Genomic DNA, 22,321 nt, shown 5'->3' with positions numbered 1-22,321 from the left:
CCCGCTGATGCTCTCAGGCAACTGTCGATGTCTGTGTTCGCCTGCCGTTCCCTCCAGGTTCCTGGCTGCGTGGTCTCTGTGTATCACGGACGTCTGTCTGTCCCCTGGCCCATCCCACGCCGTACGGCACATGGGGACATCTGGAACTGTGTTTCTAAGGTTCTTTGCAGAGCCCAGTGTCTGTGACGGTGCAGCCCCCACCCTGCCCACAAAAGCAGCCTCAGCGGCCTGCTTCCCTCAGTCCCTGTCCCTACCCATAGCAGCGGCGCGCCCCAGACCTGCCGCACGCTTCCGTGGCAGACACAGCTGTAAGGCTCCGCTGCTGTCCGGCACTGCTGCTGTCCGGTGGGAGTGACCGCTCCACTCATCCCTGCTGCCCCTCGTGGGAGTGACCGCTCCGCTCATCCAGGTTCCTTACCGGCCCTGTGTCACCTCGGCGGTCGGGGTGGCAGGGAGTGACCAGCAGCCCCAACACCATAGGCGACAAAATTGCATGCTATTTCCAATGACTTCGCTTTCCGTGAACCTCAGGCTGGGGTCGTGTGCGTGTGTGTATGGGCTCATGGGTGTGCCCTGAGTGTGGGGGGGACAGAAGTGGAACTGTGCTTGGACGAGAGGATGAAGACATCACACGTGAAAGTCACGGGGGAGGCAGCACGGTTGGCTGGAAACGACCCCGTGAGGTTGGGGAGAATCGCAGACCCGTCGTGCTCCCTGCACTGCTGCTGAACGTGGCAGGCCTGGCTCCCTCGCCGGCCAAGGACCATGACCTACAGAGTCACGTGTGGGACGACCACGTGGAGGCTGCTTCCTCTTTGACATGCCTCCTGCCGTGGTGTTTGCATGTTTTCCGGATTGGTGATGCGTTTGTCTCCAGCCCACGACCTGCCTCCGTCCCATGATCAGTGCCTCCTCTTGATTTCTCGTGCCTCCGTGAGGTACCGAGACACGTTCTGCCAGGCACCGTCTGGTTCACGCTGCTGTGGCACCCTGCCCCTCGCAGACCTGGCCCAGGCCGCGTGTGTGTAGAAGCTTCTGGAACATGCACTGCGTTGACGTGATGAGGAAGTGTCCTGTGTCTCTGGGGACCGCCTGAGGCTCTGTCCTCCTGCAGCGCCTCGATTGCCACCATGTGTCCCTGCACGTGAGCCAGAGTCTGGGCCCCCATCGGCCCACCCGGCGCCCTCGCCCGGCCTCTGGTCCCCACCAACCCTTTACTGTGCTGCTCTGATCTCAGGCAAAGCCCTTCAGTATTTCAGAGGAAGAAAACTGGATTTCTAGCCACCGTGTCCAACATGAGGCTGGGCCCGGCCGCCCCACACGCCGACGGATCCAGGCCTCCTTCCCGACACCGGGTGCCTCTTTGTTGCGGGGAAGGAAGGAGGGACTGCGCGCAGCGCGGGGCGGCCGCCTGCCACCGCAGGAACACGTGTACGCCGGCGTATCATGTCACCGCGCACTGCGGGGAATAGTAATGAATAGTTGGGACGACAATGATGCGCATTGTTGATGTTTGTTAAAATAAAGATATTCAATTTATAATAAAAGGGATTAAAAGCTTAATTCATGGCTATGTTAATATTTGCCTGCGAGCGCTCAGATAAAGGGTGACGCGCCTTATCACCGCGAACACCTGTGTGCACAGGTTCCTCCGCTGAGATCTCCGTGGGATTGTCTGTTTTACAGAGCTTAAACTTTCATTTCCCCAAATAATGAGATCATTCGTTTACAGATATAGATAGCTCTCCTCACTCCAACTCTATCCTGAGAGGAGCACGGTGACTTCGGCTACAGACACGAGGATTAATTGCCGCCGTGATCCGCCGCGATTCTCCCCCTGCGGCCGCGGTGAGCCCGCAGGTGCCAGCCAGCCGTGCCTGCGCGCTCCTGCTGTGGCCGACTCTTGGATGCTCGTCCCCTGCCCCCCGTTCCCCCAACCCCCCGGGGCACTCCCGCCGACACTGGGGCATGGGGCCTGGGGTGTGCAGCTTGGTAGGACCTGTCTGGTCACGGGTCCGCATGGGTGGCTTCGTGTCCAAAGTGTCGTGGGTGGAGGGTGAGGGGGTGAGGAGCTCTGCTCTCTGCAGATATAGGACAGTTCTCCAGGCTAGGAGTCCTGATGGAGAGTGAACACGCATCCCCACGGCGTTCCCTGTGGTCTCTGCTGTGTCCTCACCTCCCCTTTTGTAAGGACGCCGTCCTTGGATGAGGACCACCGGCCCCCAGTTGACCTCAACTCAACCAGCTCCATCTGCACGACCTTGTTTCCGAATAAGATCACGGCCTGCACTTTGAGGGCTGAGGGCCACCGAGGACGTGACTGTGCCTCTCGCACTGGTGGTAGCAGCCAGAGTTTTGGGAGAGGCACATGGCAGAGGCCGGCAGGAGGCCGGTGGTCGGAAGGGATGCTGCCACCCCAGGGAGGCAGAGATGAGAAGAAATAGGGGCTGGCCCGACAGTCACCTGAGCAAGGAGCCCCCCCCCCCCCAAGTGGGATGCGGGGCAGACCCAGGACTCCCTGTGTCTCCATATGTGGAGGAGGGGACAGGCCTTCTGGTGGCCAGCGGTGCCATGTACTGAAGTCCGAGAACTGGCCCCTGGATGGAGATAGTCTGACTACTGCGGTAGTGCTGGTGGCGCTCCCCCCCCGACATGGTGGCTCAGGGCCACGTGTGTGTTTCCAGGAATCACCTGTCCCAGGCTTGTGGCATGATGGGTCTCCAAGAGCAGACGGGCCGTGCAGCCGTCTGGAGAGCTCCCCGGGGTCTCTCCGTCGTGCCGGGCCCTGTGCTGGCCTCTTGTATTCATGCAGAGCGGACCCCCTCCTGGGAGCAGCACTGGGCCCGCTGTCTTGATAAAAGTGGGCATTGAGTGGTTTTCTCCATGGTCTGCTTCTGTGGGGTTTTGGCCCCATCGGCTTGGGTCCAGAGGCTGGCTGTCAACCTTACGTGCTGCCAGCTCCCTCGCAGAGACCGTGAAAGCGTCTGGAAGGACGAGTGGGAAAGGCCATGCGGACAAGAGGGAACAGGACCGGCCGAGCTGTAAATAAGGTCCAGTTCAGCTCTGGGCCTGGGGACGGGTCTCAGTAGCACCGCTGGTGGAGGTGGGGGGCTGTGTCCCCGGATGCCAGGACATCTGGCTTTTGTGGGCTCGAAGCCGTGTGCGCAGATGGTGGGACATAGATCGGGCAGGGAAGGTTGGGCTGACCTGCTTGTATATGGTTTTGACAGCAAGCAGAGGTGTGTGAAGGGAGCCGTGGGCCCGCAGTGAGCAGCGGCCCCAAACTCTTAAGGAGGCGGAGTTGACAGGGGATGCGGGCAGCTGGCCGTCTGGGGGCCGAAGCAGACTCGCTGTGGCCTGCGTCCCCACGGGAGGATGCGGGAGGCAGCCTCATGGCCAGTCTTGTCCTTGGGCGTCCGGAAGGCGAGAGCAGGACGCCCCATCTGTCAGTGTTGTCCACACGTGTGAACCGATCCGTATGCAGAGTCACACTGTTTATTTTTTTTAAAAGTCACCTTTACCCACGTACGTAATGGGTTCTTGAAGGAGGATGCTAAACGATGTGTGGTCAGGACCGCAGAGCGACCCGGGGTGCCCGGGGCTGCTCGTCGCGGGGAATCCGTCTGATGATCGCGTGCAGGGGCCACGGGCCGCCGTGTCGCACGAAGAGCTCTGACTCTCCGGAGATGATTCCGTGTTCCGCTGAGCGGCTCTGACAAGCAGGTCAGTACCTAGCTGCGGGGGGTCAAATTCAAGTTAATGCAAATTAGATACGTTACAGCTTTCGATTCTCAGGGACACTGGCCGCATCTCAAGTGCTCAGAGCGCCGCGTGGGGCTTCCGGCCACCCTTCTGACGGATCGGGTGTGGGACGCTTCCCTCACCGCAGAAAGTCCGCTGGGGCGGCCTCGCCCCAGTGGACCCCCCCGCCCCCCGCAGGCCGATGATCTAGACGTACGACGGGCTGATCTGCTGCAGGTGTTTATGTCTCAGGATAAAGCCGCCTTCCTGAGGCTGCAGCCCCCCTGCTTCCCTTGTCACTGTCTAGGCAGGAAAGAACGATTTCTATTTTAGATGGGAAATTGTCAAAATAGATTTTTCAAAAAGCCTATTAAAAAAAATGTATTGGGCACCTGGGTGGCTCAGTTGTTAGGCATCTGCCTTCAGCTCCGGTCATGGTCCCGGGGTCCTGGGATCGAGCCCCGCATCGGGCTCCCTGCTCGGCGGGAGGCCTGCTTCTCCGTCTTCCACCCCCCCCCCCCACTTGTGTTCCCTCTCTCGCTGTGTCTCCCTCTGTAAGATAAATAAATAAAATCTTAAAAAAAGACCTGTTAAAAAATTTATTCATTTATTTTTGAGAGCAAGAGGAAGAGAGGGTGGGTGAGGGGCCGCGGGAGAGATTCTCCAGCGGACGCCCCGCTGAGCAGGGAGCCCTCCGGGGGGCTCGATCTATGGCCCTGAGATCATGACCTGAGCTGAAATCCCGAGTCAGACACTTAACCCACTGCGACCCCCAGGCATCCCTAGAGAGGCTATTTTGGTTCTTTAGACAGAAAAAGGTCGAGGTGAAACTTTGGAACAGTGGTGGGAGAGAACATTTGAGGTCGATGAGAGTAAAACAGCAGCTGGCTGGCAAACTGTGGGGTGTAACCGAAACCTTGAGTGTCAAGACGCCGTGTGCTTCCGAGCGGGAGCGTGTTTGTTGGTAACTAAGTTTCAACCGTGTTTGTTGGTAACTAAGTTTCAACCGTGTTTGTTGGTAACTAAGTTTCAACCGCAAGGCGGGAGGAAGCAAATGTAGTCTCCTGCAAGCCTGGTCCGGGGCTCCCTGGCGCTGGGAGCCATCAGCTTCATCAGCTTCGTTAGGTGCTAACGGCACTGCGGTGGCCGCAGGCTGGGGCGCCCCATACTTTGTTTCCTCCCTCAGCTCTGCTGCGGACAAGCTGTGTGCCCTGGAGGAGCCCCCCAGCATCTCTGAGCCTCGGTCTTCTCCATGAGGAGGGGCCCGTGGCATCTCCCTTGGAGGCTCTTGTCGGAGCGGGATGGCCTGACGGGTGCAGCAGGGCCAGCCTGGGACCGGGCTTGCAGACACCGCCGGCAGGGAGTACACCTGGCACGCTTGGTGGCTGGCCACTGGGCAGCTGCGGTCAGGTCCGGGATGAATTTCAAACTTCTGTCTTCATGGCCATATCATGGCTTCTGGGGCAAACTAAGAACTGGGTGCCCCTCAAAGCAGCTTTCTTCTCCTATTTATGTAGCGTTCACCTAAAAGAAAAATCCACTGGCCTTTGAAACAGAAAACTGAATGAAGTGATCAGAGACTCCAAAGGTTGGGGTTTTCTGATGACAGTGGTTTCATTTCACACCTAACACTGACCTGCACGGGTGGTGTCACTCCTGGCCCAGGGCTCCTCGAGCGAGCCGCCCGCTGCTCAGGGCCACGAGTGGTGCTTCTGGGGTAGGACAGGGGACCATAGTGACAGGATGGGGGCTGGAGGCTCACTGAGTGAGTAGGACAGATAGAACAAGCCTGAACTTACTTTGAATATAAGATTCCTATTAAATTTATCTTTACATAAAGCAAATTTGGCTCAGTTGACCTGTTAAATGGTGTAATTTCTGTGAACTCAGTTTCCTTATCTGTGGAATGGGCACAGTAATAGCCCTTGGAAGTTGGTTGTGAGACATGCGTAGTGCTGTGCCTGGCCTGGCGTGCGGGGCTGACTGAGTGAAGGACAAGATAGTCTGCTTTTTATTTTTGCAAAGGTCTAATTCTTATTTTGCTTTGTTTTATGTGTGGATGCTCATTCTGAAAATTTATACTTAATTTAAATAATAATAAAAATGATCAACATTTTTTGATAAATGGGGCTAATTTTCTGAATCTCTGGTATAAAGTAAATCCTGGAATAAGTCTGACATGACTTTATCCAAATTTCACTTTTCACTTTTGGTTTGTAATTGATGTCAAGTGTGCCTTTGGTCTTCCGTAGAGTGGGAGAAAACATTTCTATGTGCGTGTGTGCTCGTGTGCACGTGTGTGTGGCTGTTGTGCTTTTAAACAGCCGGTCAGTTCCCTCCAGGTGACAGAGGAATCAATACAGACCGAGAGGAACGATTGAAGAGCCCCATTTCTGTGCGGCGTTGTTTACGACACAGCTCAGATGACTGGACATTTTTAAAGATAACGATGTTTATAGGAAGATGGGCTTCTTTTTCCTCTTCTTTCATTTACGCAGAATGACTTTTTCTTTAACTGCTGGAACTTTTGTTATGCTAATCAGGAGGGACCATTTTCAATTCAATTCAATGTCACCTGGGCCTGGCCAGTGGCTCCCTTGTGTAGTGTCTCTGGGGACATCCTCGTCTTCTAAGCCATAATTTAGTTGGAGCTGCTGTCAATTTCCTGCGCTCCGTCTGTTTGCTGCGATGTTGCAAACCTGTTGTCCTGCTGATGGTCAAGACGAGGCGGGAGCACTCTTCCCAGGCCCGCCCTCCACCTGCCTCGGGGCCCAGAATTGGGTCCCCTGGCCTCTGGCCGCTGTTCTGTTCCCAGAGTAGTTTGTGTCAAGTCTGGGTTGGAAGCTTGGCTCTGTGGGGATCTGTCGAGCGTGCTCAGTTATTAGTGACTTCAGCCAGGTGGACAGGCCGGGCCCTGGATGCCGCTGCCCTCGCTCTGGCCCATCCCAGGAGAACTGAGATTCGAAACCCACACTTTGACCCTCGACACAGCAGCCCAGAAGAGTGTTTTATGATCAGTTTTACCAGCCGTCATGGATGTCCACAAACAGAAGTGTCCCTGCCCTGGTCCCATCTGCCAGTGGAGGGAGGCTGGGCCTTGAGCGGTTTTCCAGCCAGAAAGAGGGACGGATACATGCTGGGGTGAGGCGGGGCCTCTTTGGCTTCTGAGCGGCTGGGCAGTCAGGGCGGCAGGGAGCAGACCCGCCAGGATAGCCGGGTGCCCCCGAGGTCTCTCTCGTGTTGGAGGGAAGCCGCGGGATCTCTGGGTCAGGTCCGAGAGGTTCACGTCGGTCTCATAATCGAGGGTGATTCATTACGGTGGACTCAGAAAAATCCACGTTCCTGTAGCATGTGAAGGTGGCGTCAGCCAGGATGTGGAGGAGAGAGACGGAGAGATTCCCCCGTCCACAGAGTCTCTGGGCGCTTGGATTCAGGGGCGCTCCGTGCTGCTCCTTTGGGCCGCCTGCAGCAAGTTAAGCAGACCGTAATGTTGGACACTTTCCTTCACATTCCCAGGTTGGGCCTTGGTGTCCTTGTCGGAAAATGGGGCTGTCTTCGGCAAGCCCTCACCTGCTGGTCTGCCGTGTGGGGAGAACCGCATGAGCCGGTCTAAGCCCCGCACGATGGTGGCCCTGAATGAAAGCCGACATTCCTGCTCCGGTTGAGTCACGGCGGGCGCGCAGGAGGGGACGGTGCGGCCTCTGAGCCCGCCGCAGTATGGGGCTGGTTCTCGCCGTTCTCGTCCCTGGGTGTGCTCCCTCCGGCCCCCACCTTCCTTGTCTCGGTCCCATGTCCCTCTCCGTTTCCTTCTGCTTTTCTCGTGCTCCGGATGGCCAGAGACTCCGGGAACGATCGTTGACAGGAGCCCTGTCCCATTAGCAGTTTCATGGCGACAGGAGGTCCCTGCACTCTGGAGCAGAAGCTCTTACCTCCATATGTCCTAAAAAAACACCCTAAAAATATGGTCCTGTCATCGGCGGAGAAACCCTGGTCTTTGACTGCCTCTGTCATGCTTCCGGACACGATCCTGCCGAATCGTTCCAGGACTCAGACGCCGTGTTGTCAGCGCAGGTGTTCGCTGTCCCGGATGCCTGGAAGTGGGTGCACTGAGATTTCCCTCTAACGCGGCCGGGGCCGAGGGGCCCAGACGCTGGGTGTTGCCCACAGTCTCTGTCTGGTCTTCTCCACCTCCAGACCACGGGCAGCGGGATGACGACTCGCACAGCCTCCTGTTTTGTTCCTTCTTGTTTCTGTGGCAAAGGACACGTGGGCTGCACGAGGCCGATGAGGGCTTGGATCTGACCTGGGTGGCGTCGGAGGCCATCACTCCCATCAATACACGACGTGCCTTTGCCGAAGGGCACGTTCTCCACCCACAGCCCCGTGAGCTTGGTGGGGACGCCGACGGCTGGCCCGGGCCGGTGGGCGATGGCCGGCCCCAGACTCCTGTCCTCCCTGGCCCTGAGCGCTAGAGCTGAAACCTCATGGCCTGGCCTCCTGCTGGCTGGAAATCGTGCGGGACGACAGTGTCAGCTAAAGGTCTCAGAGAAACAGGAGAGCCTTGAGGATGCATGGTCAGCTGTGGGTCATGAGAAACCATGTTTCTGGGGGTGACGCTGGGGGTATTTTGGGGACAGCTGCGCCTCTCCGCTCAGAAGCTGAGTGACCCCCAGGAGATTCCTTAATGTCTCTGGGCCTCCGTCTCCTTGTTTGGAAAGTGAAGGTTGTCAGATCAAGTGACAGAGTGGAGGGAATAGAGCTCGGGAGATGCTTCAGGAGCGATCAGGTGTCAGCTCGGACCATGACTCGAAATGTGGGTGCCCTTGTGACGCTAGTGCCACATGGGGGTCTAGAGCGCGTTAACTGTACCTATGTGTTACCTGTGTCTTGGGAAGGTGTATCTGTGGCTTGGTTCTAGTATGACCACGAGGCCACCACCCAAGTTAGAAAAGAGTCAGACATTTGGGTTCACTTCTTTCCATCCAGGCCCACCTGATGCCTGGACAGTGTTTCAGCAGACACAGGGGGTTGTGCTTCAGTTTGTTGAAAGGGGCGTCAGGCGACAGCAGCCACTGTGGAATTGTCAGATTCGTTGCCGGTCGGCAGGGTGTGGCCGCTGAGCGTCTGTCCCGCCATAGTGAGTGGGAGACGCTGAGGCCCTGCTCATAACCTACTCCCCACATCAGTGCTTTTCCCACGCGCCCCTCGACGGGTCGCCTCCTGCGCAGGTGCGAACGCAGGTCCCCAACTTGCCGGGTCGTTACTCAGAGCGGGGGGTCCCCTTCTGCGTCCCAGCCACCAAGCGGGCCACCAGTGGGGAGCGGCGTCCCACGATTCTTGTGCGTCTGCCCTGGGGACCCGGTGGGGCCTGTTGGCAGTGCCAGAAGGACCAGGTCCCAGCACAGTGGGATTCAGGGCTGAAGGAGATGGGCTGCTTGGCTCTCCTGGTCCCCCACACACAACCCGGGCACAGACTTCTCCCTGGCTGAGGCCGAATGGGCTTCCCAGGCGGAGAGAAGCCGTCCGTAGAGGTCGGGAAGGAAGGTAACTGTCCGAGGGCGCAGGGAGCCCGGAGACAGTGAAGGCAAGTGGGACCACATGGTCAAAGGTCAAGCAGGAGACACCAGCCAATGTCACAGGCTGCCAGTGTCCCAGTCTGCTTCTGAGCGGAGAACGGGCATGGGATTCCCACTGCGAGGGCGGCTCCTCGGACAGGGAAGAGGCTGCAGCCGGGCCCCTTCTGGAAGCGGTTAGACGGTTGGGTCACCGGCAGATGGACTCGGGGCCGAGGCCTGGGCTGGGAGCGAGAGGCACGTGGCGTAAGGACGGCCCTTGGTGACGGGCTGGGAAAGGAGGTGGGGCGAGAGAGCATAGTGGAAGGACCAGGTGCCCCGTGGCCTGTTGCTTTGTCCTGAGCTCCTGCTTCCTTGGCCCCCGGCGCCAGATTAGGTGCTGCCCATCTTCTTGGGGTGCGAAGCTTTGTCAACCACCCGACAGGAAGCAAGGGTGGACGGGGAAGGGGCTGTCACCCGTGTGTGGAACTCCTTAGAAATGCTAACATTGCACCAGAGAACCCAGAATAAGATGCAACAGACTGGGAAGGCCCCAGGGGACACACCTGCTTGGGAGAAAATGTGGTGCCCTTAGCAGGGAACTTAGCGCTGGTCCCCGGGCTCTCCGGGGAAGCCCCAGTCTGTGCACAGGCCAAGTTCGTGGCAAGAGGCCAGTACGCTTGGGCACAACCCTCACAGTTCACGGCCGGTGAAAATTCAGGCATTCTATTTCAATTTTTACTTTACCCTCTGTGTCGGGTCCAGGGTTCCTTTCATTGAGGAGTGACCAGATGGCTACACGGGGACAAATGTCTCTGTGTATTGTCCGACCTGCACTCTCATTCTTGACTCCTGCTGGTGCTTTACGGGAGCCCCTAGCCCTTCGATTCGCGAGGTCTTGTGTGAAGAGCCGCCCAGGTACAGTTCTGCCTGTTGCGCACTCGAGGGCCTTCCTCGTCACAAAGTAGCAGTCACTGCCACCCGTGCACCAGGACCCTGGGGACGAGACAGGCCCCCCAGCAGACCGTGGTGCAATACCTGTCTCACGTTGGAAACCTTTCTTTCTGCTCTAAAAATGGCAAGTGGCTCATAACGTCATCTCAGCCACACACTTTCTGGGAAGGAAGTCCGGAAAGCTTGTAAACATGCCAAAAGTCCTGTTTCTGTGCAACTTCCTTCTTGTCTTGCAGATGGCCTTTCCCCTTTATCCCTAAGCTGAGAGCAGCCTTGGGGAGGAACAGAGACGTGACCCACTCATTCAGCGTTTCGACCTTCTCTCTGGGGAGGTCCTGCCTCCCTGGTTCACAAGGATGTTCGAAGTGTGGCTTTTAGCTCAAATCTGAGTCAAACGTTGGTCATGTCAACAAGCTGCAATTAGCGCTCCCTCCGTACACAAGCCCTGTCGTTTTATTATAATGGAGAACTGAGTTGTCAAAGTTTAATCTGTTTTGGGAGTTCGAGGAGACCCGATGCCATCAGGTGTTGGTGAAACCCAGTGCAGGATGTCCACTCGCCCAGGGTCACTGTCATGTCCCGTGCCCCCGGACCTCTGCACACTTGCTCACTCTCAGAGTCTGCGAGGGAGAACGAGTTTCTGCCTTCAATACTGTCTCCAGAGCAAAATCACGTCTTACCGGTGTCAGATAAAATTAAACTGAAGGCAAAAGGAAATTTAGACGTCACCGGGTCTCAGCCGTTAGCTGGGACACGTGGTCCCCGCGGACCTGCGCTTTGCTGGTCCCTCTTGCCGAACACCATTGTCGGCGCCGAAACCACCGATCGCCGGGGGCGGCCTGCACACGTGGACAGCCTGGGCCCCGGGGCCCACGGTGCCTTTCTGGACTGAGGGTGCGTGCACCTGTTGCTCAGGAAAAAAAATGCAAGAAAGATTTGCTCTTCTCTCATCTGAATAATGGCTCTGTTTACTAATCACGGATTACTCTTTCTTCTTATTCCAAAAGATTTCTGAGGTAGCTGCCTTAGCAACCCGGAGGACAACTTCCTTCATTCGCTGTTAAGGTTTGGCTGAAAACCCGAGGCCAGTCACGTCCCTGTTCTCGGCTACTTGCCTTCCTTTCTCCCCCAAGCATCAGGGCGAGCGGCCGGCGGTGGGGAAATGCGCGGCCCAGGCCTGCCCCGGACACTCAGCTCTCCTTCCGACGAAGCTGTGGTAGCAGTGTTGCAACCTCAGAAGGAACATTCTAGCACCCAGGCTCCCTCAGCGTTCCCCTTAAATCTGGGTTTTATTTGTGAGTTATCTTTGTAGCAGAAAAATTAAAATCAAACCCAGTCTTCAGGATGCACTTGAACATGCTGGTTTCTATTACTTCCCCCAAATGCGGCTACTGACGAGCAGGAGCGAAAAGCGAGGCAGGGACTCCGCGGCCTTGGCCAAGGTCACTCGGCAGGTGGGTGTCGACCCCTGAACATCTGGACCCCAGCAAAGTCCAAGCCGGCTCCCTGCAGGCCCCACCCCGGGGTGCTAGCAGGGGAGGCCGGGGAGGCCCCAGAGAGGCAACGCCTGGACCTCACGCTCTGGTTCCGCATTGTGGTGTCTGCATTGAGGTGCGACGGCCCACTGCAGGGACAGGGCCTCCCAGTGGGGACGTCCCCGTAGCGTGGGAGGTCATCCCCGAGGCTGGGCCTCCCCGGGGGTCCATTCAGAGATGAGCGTTGTTGTTTTGCAGGCCTCTTAAAGCTTGGTTTCCGAAAGGCAGCTGCGCCGGAGGTTCTTCCCCGTGAGCACATTTTCTGCGCCAGACTCGACCTCTGCTGCCTTTCTCTCCTTCTTTGGCTGCTGTTGCGACGTCACCCGCCGGCCCCCGACACGGGCGTCTGTTTTGGATGGTGGCATTCTTTTGTTTTCAGATGGGAAAAAGCGGGAGTGCGCTTCCCTCGGACTGTAGCTGCCTTAGTATGTGTGGGTCCCTGTAAGCGCGGGCGGCCCTGGGGGAGGATGGATGCTCGCTGGGCACGGGCAAGGAGCTGACCTTGAAAATGCTCCACAGGACTGGCCCGGAGACTGACGTGTCACCCAGAGAAATGCCTTCCTTGGGACAAAGGTCCTTTGGCCCCAGAAGTCCCAGCACTCCGCGTTTGAGACCTTGCTGGGGCAGCAGGTCTGAGCCGTGTCTGCTTTTGCAGCGTGTCTGACCCTCGGCCACATCACGGGATTGCTGGCTGCCTCTGACTGGTCAGTGGCCTGCTTCTTGGGGGCTGGGGGTCGTGGCTTCTCACCTGTGGGCTGGGTTCTCAGCCGTCGGGTCAGAGGGTGTGGTGTACCCTCCCGTTGTTCCTCCCCACGCCTCTCTGCAGGCATCGAGCTGTTTTTCTGGAATTTGCTCCGTGTTTGCCAGTACTCGGCTTACACCGCTCTTTCTTGACCTTCAATCTGAGGTTGTATTGATCGACCTAGAAGGATGAGGAAGGGGTAGCCTCCTTTCGCTGTCTCCGAAGCGTACTTTCTGTCTGCTGTCCTCTGTCTAGGAATACTTAAACACTCGGTTACACAGATGCCTGGTATTTATGGGAACTTGGGCACCCGCTTGTCATCAGTGCTGACTCAAGGATACACGACAACGGGGCTTTTGTCCAGGTCCGTTTTTCTCCTGGAGTTTTGTTCTATTTCCACATGTTCAACATACTTCCCATGGGTCTGTCTGTAAGTCCCTGTGATTGTCCCATCTGGAATGACGGCCCCCTGGACCCGCCACCTGGCTGATCTTCGGGACTCTTCTGCCCGGGGCCACCCCAGACAGCCTAACTACCCCACCGGCTGGACCCCGCTTCCTGGACCCCACATCAACCACTGGCGCTTTTGCCATCCTTTGGGGGGCTCCCATCTTCCACTCACCTGCTGGCCTATTTTCTGCAACTGTCCTTCGTGGGCGGTCGGCTGGGGATAGACTTCTAGATTGTGTGGGATTGTCCCTCAGCTCTCAAAGTTGTCTTCTCATCTCCCAGCTGCTGGTGCTGAGAGCCTCGAGGCCATTCTGCGTCTGGACTTTTGGAATGGACTCCTTTCTGCCCCTCCCTGGAAGCGTTTTAAAAGGACCTGCCTCTGACCCCAGAGACTGAAGCTTCCGGAGCTCAGTCCTTCACGTTGACGTGTGGGTGTCTATCCGTCACTCGGCACGGAGGGCGGCCGCGGAAGCCTGGACACTCGCCATCTCCCACCTGGGAATGGCCTTTCATTCGTTCGTCATTCCTCCGGCTGCATTTTCCTAATTTGCTTTGTCTGGAATTACGGCACTCAAATAGTCTCTCTTGTGTGGACCACGTGTTTCCTTGTTTTGGGCTTTCTTTTCCATTTCATTCATTTTTGTTCTACTTTCTGAATAATTTCATAATCTTTTCATTCTATAAGGTCTTTCATTTTAATCACATCTTTAGTTTCTGAAGACTGTTGTGTTTCCCTCGAGCGTGGCTTGGGCGGCGTGGACGGTGCGATGCGCGTCTCTCTTCTCCCCGATGCCTGCCCGAGGGCCTCTTGCTTGTCCCCTCATTCACTTGGTCCCGCCTTTCTTGTTGGCTCCTTGTGCGTGTCTGGCGGCCCGTGGCTCAGGCACGTTCGCAGGTGCGACGGCAAACAGCGGTGCGGGGTCCGCAGAGGCGGCCTCCCGAGAGCGGCCGGCGACCATGTGGGGAGTCTGTGCTCTCGTGGTGAGCAGCCGTCGTTGAAATCACATTGGCCAACGCACAACTAGGTAAATTATGTAAGAAACACAGACAACCAGTACTTAGACCATCACCCTGAGGGCATGTACTGTGTTTTCTCGGTGTCCGTGCTCTGGAGGTTTATGGTCACGCGTGCTCAGTGGACCGTAAGGCCACTGCACTTGTCTTCCCAGCCCCTAGTTGGGAGCAGCGTCCCAGTGATGGCTTGAAATCGGCCATGAGGGAACATTTCCACCGTGGAACTTGTCCAAGCCTGAGCAGGGCCCCCCGGGCATCCAGCCCCACCAGAAAGCCTGTTGTCACCCCTGCACCAGCATACCATGGGGTGACTCTGGTCGTACCCTGGGTGCTCACCGGTTCAGGTGATAGCCACTTGGCGTCGCTTTCCACACGTGAGCAAAGACTTACGCCCGTCGGTGCCATGAACTCACCCATGGCCCAGGGCTCTGGGACTCCAGGACGTGCCCCCTCTGCACACACTTCCCTCTCCAGCAGCCAGATCTCCTTCCTTTGCTTCATCCAAACTCAGCTTCCTCCAGCAGGAGGTCTGCACGAAGACTAAAACTGTGGCTAATAGTCTTTCTGAATTTCACAAAACCATTTTATAGAAATGTTCCCATCACAGTTTGGAAATGACTGCTTTCCGAAGAACAAGGCTATTTCAATGTCACGTTTACTTCTCAGTAGGAATGCTGGGTTTCGGTTCTTTTGTCCATTTAAGAAACTGTAGCTTTTGAAGGGTATGTGTTTTTTATTCTGTTTGAAAATATTTATAACTGTAATTAGTGCCATATTCTGCAAAAAAGTGTTTAATATTTGTTATAAAGGGAACCGTAGCTGTGAATGCCCATTGCAATGTGATATTTTAAAACATTCGGATGGAGACTCCTATAGTTAAGACACGAGACATCTTTGAATTACAGTTCAATTTTCTTAAAAAGTTAAAATAAAAATTAAATCATATACATATATCAATCATGACAAAACTAATATTTTCTAAGCTCAGTGTTTTAGCCTGAAGATTATGACATTTTGAATAGGAAAAAATATAAACAGCTAGAGTAAGACAATCATGAAGAAATGAGATAATGGTCTTCAGATGAAACAATCAAATATGAATTATGACATAATTACAGACCCCCCGATGGGTAAAGAAGAAAGCTCCTGATGATATAATCGTGTTTTTTTGTAATGTCTGTTGCTGTTCAGGCTAAAAAGATATTTGTTCCGTTGTAAACTCTTCTGTTGTGTAACCTTTCTCAAATGTTCCTGGAGACGAGGGATTCGCTGCTTCCATTGAGTTAAAAGTAGTGACACTGAGAGAGTTTACAACGTCCCGGCGGATTTACCCAGCAGAGCGCTCCCTGAGCTGCCCCGCTGATGGACACAGACACACACAAGGCCTGCTTGTCATTGTTTCCAAACATAAAGAGTGGGACCTTCAAGGTCACCAGACCTTTTTTCCTAAGCAGATTGGTATAAAATTTATCTAAAAGATGAAAAATGAAACGGACTCTATCCGCTTGTGCAGAACTCCTAGAATGATTCTGATCTGAGGCTTTTACTTTTTTTTTGTCTCTCACGGTCTCATCCAGGAGTCAGTGTCACCGTCCAATCGCGTCGCTGCCGGGAGAGAAAGCTTGTCTCTGGCGTTCTGTCGCTGGAGGCCGGGGAAGAGTTTGTCGTGTGTGTACGAACAGGACCATGTTCCTCTTCACGAGCATGTTCGCACGCACAAGCACATGCTCGTGCGCACATGTGTGTCTGTGTGCTCGCAGAACGGATTTGTACACACACGACTTCATAAACAGATTCCCATTCGTACTCACGGGCGCGGACACACGTGCTCACATCCGTGCCGGAACCCAAACGCGCACGAGTGTTCGTGTGGACAGCCGCAGCGCCGTCGGCAAGCACAGCGCCGTGTCTGTGCAGATGCACGAGGGGCACGTGTTCTGGCTCGTGCTGTCGACGCGGGTTGGAGCGTGTGCAGAGAAGCCCGGCCCCACCGTCGCGGGCGTCCGGATCTGGCACGGACCCGCTTCCTCCTCCACGTGTCCGCGGTAGCCGTGGGCTGTGGGTGCGCTCTGGCCCCCGGCCCCAGCTCCGTCTTGCCCTCCCTTGACTTCCAAAGACGCGGAGTGGCGGCGGAGGTGACAGGTCACTCTGGAGTCTTCGTTTGTAATTGATGTCATCCCTTTAAAAATAAACCTGTTGCTTTTTAATATTTCAAGGAACTCGCAGTTGTTATGGGCACCGGGGAGAGCAGGACGGGCTGCGGGTGGGCAGGAGCTCCTCGGCCGCGAGGACAGGCACCGCGACTGTAGTTCCCGTCCGAGCAGAATGTGGTGTTTCTTGTTCTGGTGCTTATTTCGCGCTTATTTCATGCTTATTTTGGGACCCTGACGCGGTACACATCTGTGTCCCGGCTTTACCTCGTGGCATGACAGCAGAAGCATTTCTCCGGGTCATGGAAGCGCTTTCTCAGGGGTTTGCAGAGGCTGTGGAACGTTCTAGCCTCTGGCTGCCGTCCGAGTCCCGTTTCCTGGCTCTGTTACTGAGCGTCTACTTGTTTCCACGCTCTGTGGTGTTAGGGAGACCTCCCAGTGAGCCCCTCTGAATTCAGGGTGGTCTTCTAGGAATAGATCGTCTAGAGTGAAATGGCCGTGACACGAGGCATGAGCACGTCGAGGGCTCCCGAGCTGCCTGTCCCCCAGAATGGTCTGCGTTCGCCCGCACCTCACGCCCCCTCAACTTGCGGGTGTCTCCTCGGCTTCGACCGCAGTGTTACCTTCACAGAGCAGCCTCCGCGTCCTCAGCACTGGCTTGTGTGTGGCTAGTGAACCACTCGGAACCTTCCAGAGCTCCGGGAAGCCTCCTGTCAGCCTCCCCCAGCCACACTCTGTGCCCTGGAAAAGCCGAGCTTGTCTGTCATCTTCCTCTCTGGTCCTTCACTCATGCTTTGCTAAATTTATTCCGTTTTGGATATTTTCCATCATTTGCCCTTGTCGCAATGACATGTTGACCCAGATGTGAACCTCAAGCCCTTCTTGGCTTCCAGAGAGCGAGCAAACACGAGCCCCGCGTTCTGAGGGGAGCAGGCCAGCTGGAAGGTCTGGGGTGGCCGTGGGTGGGCAGGGGTGCCCCGACGTGAGCCCGGCTGCCCACGGGCATGAGGCAGGGCTCCTCCCCCAGTCCTGCCCCCTGTCCCACCCCTCACCCATCTCCTCGGGGGCCCTCGTAGACCCCTAACTCGCTCCCATCGCTATGCGCTGCCACGCACCCCCTCCGTGCCCTGGCCCTGGACGGTCATAGGGTCAGGCCTTTACGTCAAAGGTCACGGAGCTTGGAGGGACGAGGGCTCTTCTCCTGGGCGGCTGTGGCGTGAGTTCACCCTCACCAGAGTGGCCGGTGCTCCTGCCTGTCCTCGGGTCACCGTTCTCGGAGGGTCACATGCAGGGGAGTGTGTCTCCTGCCCCCTCCCCCACCCTCTCCTTGAGGAGCTTCCTTCTAGTCCCGTGGAGCCGACCTACATGCTCTCTCCGTGGCGGGTGCACGGTGTCGCGATCCCCTGTCGGGCGTCTGTCCGCACCCGGCCCGACCCCTGTGCTCTTCACCCCCGTCCTGCCTTCCTCCTGTCCGCCTCCCGCCACCTCCCCTCTGAGGACCATCAGCTCCTTCTCTGGGTTTAAGGGTCTGGTTTTTGGTCTCTTTCCCTTTGCTCATCTGTTTTGTTAAATTCCACGTGAGCGAGCCCCCGCGAGAGCTGTCCTCCTCTGACTCTCCGCACCAGTGTCGGACCCTCAGATGTACCTGTGCCGCGGGGAGCGAGGCCGCATCCTTCGGACGGCCGAGCCCTGCTGCACGTGTGCGCCTTTGCCCGTCACCCGTGGAGGACTCCGGGATGCCTCGTGGGGCGGCTGCTGTGGACAGGGCCGTGGACACACGTGGCTGCTGTGGACAGGGCCGCGTACACACAGGGCACACATATCTTTTCAAACTCGTGGTTTCGTTCTCTGTGGGAGAACACCCAGCATGAAATGACCGGGTCATGTGGCATTTCCATTTTTAATTTTTTGAGGAAACCCCATGGCGATTTGCACAGCGGCCGCACCCATGCGTCTCCTCGAAGCGCTCAGATCCGCTCCCTCCGGGGGCGGCCGGGTGTTCTGCCTGCGACTCCCTTGGCTCACAGGCACGCGTGTGTGCGGAGATGAGTGTGGAGGACGCTGCCTCCCACGGGGTGCGCCCGGCCTCCCCGCCCCGCTGTGGAAGTGGGGGTGACACGTGCAGACCCAGGTCTGGAAGAGAGGGAGGAAGGTGCTGGAAATGGTACGTGGTGCACCGACCGCACGGTCCTGTGAGACAGGAGTCAGGTTGTCTCAGGGCCGCTCCGCGGGCGTGCGCCGAACCGTCGGTCCCCAGCCGGCATGCAGCCCGGGCCACGGAGGGACCTGCTGGGCGTGGGTCTCACCCCAGGAGCCGGGCCAGGAATCCAGGGCTCTGGGCTCACGGCCACACCTCCTGTCTGTGCCCAGGGGCTCGTCTGGGGGAGGGGGCTTCGGGCCCTGCAGGGAGGCTGGGTCACGTCCCAGCTTGACGTGTGGGTCAGGTGGCGGCTGTGTTTCTGGGGTTTCGGGGATGCGGGGCGGCCTGCCAGGCAGGGCACATTCCATGGGACTGTCCTCACGGTGGCTCTGATGACAGAGTGACGGCTCGTGTGGGATTACAGTCCGGGTTTATGCATTACTCTCACTGGCTCGCTCGGTCCCTCAAGCCGACATCGGACACAATCTGTGGATGTCGTATGTGAGGCGTACGTGCGTGCCCACCCACACTCAGTACCTGTGTGATAAGGCCTCGTAATACTGTGGGACGCTCGGTGTTCATCAAAGCCTCCCTTTGTGCGGGTACAAAACTAATTGTGTTGTTGTGTGTTGGAGGTCAAGTTGTTACAATAAACCATCCGTCTTGGAGATTTTTAGAGGAACCTGTTTAAAAGGTTAAAGTGGGTAATTATCATACCCTAATTTACAGCTACTTGGCAATAAGAGTTGCTTTTCAATGAACCATTTATTCATGACCCAGTGCTCCTCACTGCAGGATTCTTCTTGACGAGGTTAGGAAATGTAATTAATAAATGATGGGATTATTTATGGTTCACGGTGCCCGATCGGGACATACAGTGATACGGGGAGTGCACTAGACGTGTCTCACACGCAGCCTCGCAGACTTTAATCCGCAGGTTGAACTGTCATGTCTGGCGCTCTGGGCGGAACCCGCAGCGCGGTCCTGCGGGACAACCTGCTGCTTTCCCGTGAGGAAGGCAGCCGGGCTCCTTCCAAGCAGAGGTAAGGAGCTGCCGGTCTGTCTTGGTCCGGGTGCGTCTAGGTGGGTTAGGGGGGAAGGCAGAGGGGGCGATCTTGTGACTGCCCAGAACTGGAATGTCTGACTCCTGGTCACAAACATGTTAGGACTCAGGTTGGAATCACGAAAGAGGAGACTCAGCACACGTGCCTTTGTGTTACCAACTCGAAGCATGGGCAGCCTATGCTACTCAATGTTTCTAAAGGTGATTTTTTTTTTTTTTTTTGCATAAAAAATAAGATTTGTAATGCCGTTTGTTCTCCGAACATCTCCTGACTTGGCACTTGGTAAGCGGCATGTGTCGTTGAGAACTGGGATGTGCTCTGGCTGGCGTGAGAGCCAGAGCTCTGGCCTGTCCGCTCCGTGGACGGTCTAGAAGGAGAGGATGCCGGCCGTGGGGTCTGCACACCTCCTCTGGGCCAGGGCGGCTCTAGGGACTGCCCCAAGGTGACCGGGACGGCCAGGGCATGGGGGTGGGGGCAGCCACAGCAGTGTCCTACCATCGCCTTGCAGGATTTGGGCCGGGTGCCGGGAGCTTCACTCCCTGTGCTGGGATTTCCCGGTCATGCCACACCGTGAGCCATAAACTGATGCTTTTCCAGTCCGGCTGAGAGAATAGGGCACAGACGTTCAGTGAGTTGTCCAGGGAGGCACAGCTCATGCGGACAGGGTGAGTCGGGGCTCGGGATCCCAGCCGTGGCCCTGTCCAGGAATCCCGTAAACTGTGTGGGTCGTGAGCCCCCACTCAGCACTGCCTCACGGCTCTTCCAAGGTCACCTTGAGCTACCTTCTGAAGTCGGCCAGGTTTCCATCTGTCACGGGGAGTGATACAGAGGGTCTCTGGGAGCTGGGAGGGATGCAGGGTCTGGTGGCTCCCCTCATCCGTGGCCCGTGGAAGGCACCCAGAGCCCTAGTCTACAAAGGGCTTCACCCCGGCCACTGGTTCGTGGGACCTAGTTCTTCCTATCTTAGTGCACATAGTTGGTTTGGAATGTCCTTTTCTACCTGCGTGCGGTTGAACTGTGCCCCCCACCATGTCCACTCAGCTCTGCAGAACGTGACCTTGCTCGGAAATTGGGCCTTTGCACATGTGATTAGCTCGGATGAGGTCACTGTGGAGGAGGGCAAGCCCCGACACCGTGATGGGGAGTTCACGCGAGCATCCCACTCAGCACGCGGGAGCCGCGCAGAGGAGCTGCGGAGCCGCACGACCGCCCGTTGTTCGGCAGCTGCGGCCGGGGTGGGCGGCTGAGGCGTGGCCTCGTGGAACCGGGGGAGGGCAGCGTCTCTGCGGCGACCCCAGCCAGATACCGAGGTCACCCCGCCCTGCGGCCTGCACGTGCGGGTTTCTGGTCTTTACGATAAGCCAGCAAGGAAGGCAGGACTGCCACCTCCTTTCTCCGGTTGAAACCGAGACACAGAAGTAAAATATTTACCAGTTCAGGGTTAAACACACCTAATTGTCCAAGACACACCTGCTCCCGGCTACGGTGCTGTGCGGACGCGAGCTTCCTGGCTCCTTTCTTGTACTGAGCACAGGCGAGCGTCCCTCTGACAGAGTGAAGGGTCATGCATGCTCTCGTGGCAGGAACAGTTGTGCCGAGCGTCGAGCGGCTCGGGCAGAAGTTAGACAGCCAGTGTGTCGGACACTCGTTCCCGTCTTCCCGGCATGTCCCGTTGCTCTCGCTTCTCTCCGTCCAGCTTTAGCCCAGGAGGAACACGGCCCGTGGAAATAAACCGAGAGGGGTTGGCGGCGGATTCTGTAAGTTCTGTAAATCCAGGGCCGGCAGGAAGCGTGCGCAGAGCACAGTAGAGCGCCGAGCGCCGTCGGGGAGAACCAACCACATAGGTGCCCTTGGGGCCCCCTAAAGACGTCACCTGGAGCTTGGCTGGCCTCAGCGGGTGGGTGTGCTGGGGTCTGCCGCCGCTGCCCTTGAATGTCACCTCACGTTTTGAGGATCGAAACAGCGTGTTTGTTCGGCAGCTGGAGAGCAGAACCTCCCTGTGGGAGGCGGCGTGGGGCCAGGCAGCCTGCGGGGCCTGAATCCACAGATCATGGCGTGTGACGCTGGCCTGGACTTTCACGCCTCCAAACCGGTGGGGCCCTCTGCAGGCTCAGGGGAGTAAACCGCAGAAGCACATTGAGTTTCCTCAGAGCAGAACGTCTGCATCTGACCCCAGAGGTAGTGCCTCCGACAGGCTCTGTTGCCACGAGTGAGCTCGGCGGTGGGTCTGGAGGGGGATTCGGGCTTCGTCGGATCTGTCCGACATCCAGCCATTACGGGGCTGTAAGAGCTGCCCAGCCAAGAAGCGTCCACTGATCTCCTCCCAGTGAGCCCCGGTGCTGGGGCCGGAGCTGCGGTGGCCTCCGATGGCGGTGGAGGTGCTGCAGTCTGTGTTGGGATTCAGATGCTTGTTTTCAGGTGGGAGATTCAGTTCTGTTGATTAAGGTAGAACACCTGCTTTTTCTCTGATTTTCCAGTAGATTTACATTTACAAAAAGCCAAGCAGGTGCTGAATTTTGTTGCATTACAATGAAATGGAAAGTTGTCCATGTCACCAAAGTGACTAAAAAATTTCCAAAGTGAAGCGGATTCCGTGAGCATTTCTGAGGCTGCGAGGCCCGGATCCCGGCGTGGCCTCCGGGGCAGACTCGGCCAGGGGCTCGGTGGGAGAATGCGGAGAGGCGACTCTCCATGTGATAGTGCCCTAGGGCTTTATGGATCCCCGGAAAGAGTTTTTGTTTTTTGTCTTTTTTTTTCTCTAAAGAAGGAGGGTCGGGATGTAATTTCATGTAGCACGTTTAATACAGCATTTCTGAATAGCAGATTGTCAGGGACTCTTAGGAGCGCTATTATATCTGTGATTCTGGAGCCAGGAATAGAGAAATTGCAGCAATTACCGGCCCATCTCATTGATTAACGCGATAGCAAAATAGTCACAAAAATATTGGCATTGCCGCTTCAGTCTGTTTTACCTAATAA

Source organism: Mustela lutreola, chromosome 13, assembly GCF_030435805.1.
Source record: "Mustela lutreola isolate mMusLut2 chromosome 13, mMusLut2.pri, whole genome shotgun sequence".
NCBI lineage: Eukaryota > Metazoa > Chordata > Mammalia > Carnivora > Mustelidae > Mustela > Mustela lutreola.
The sequence above is the reverse complement of the archived record's forward strand: the minus strand, read 5'-3'. Positions refer to the sequence as shown.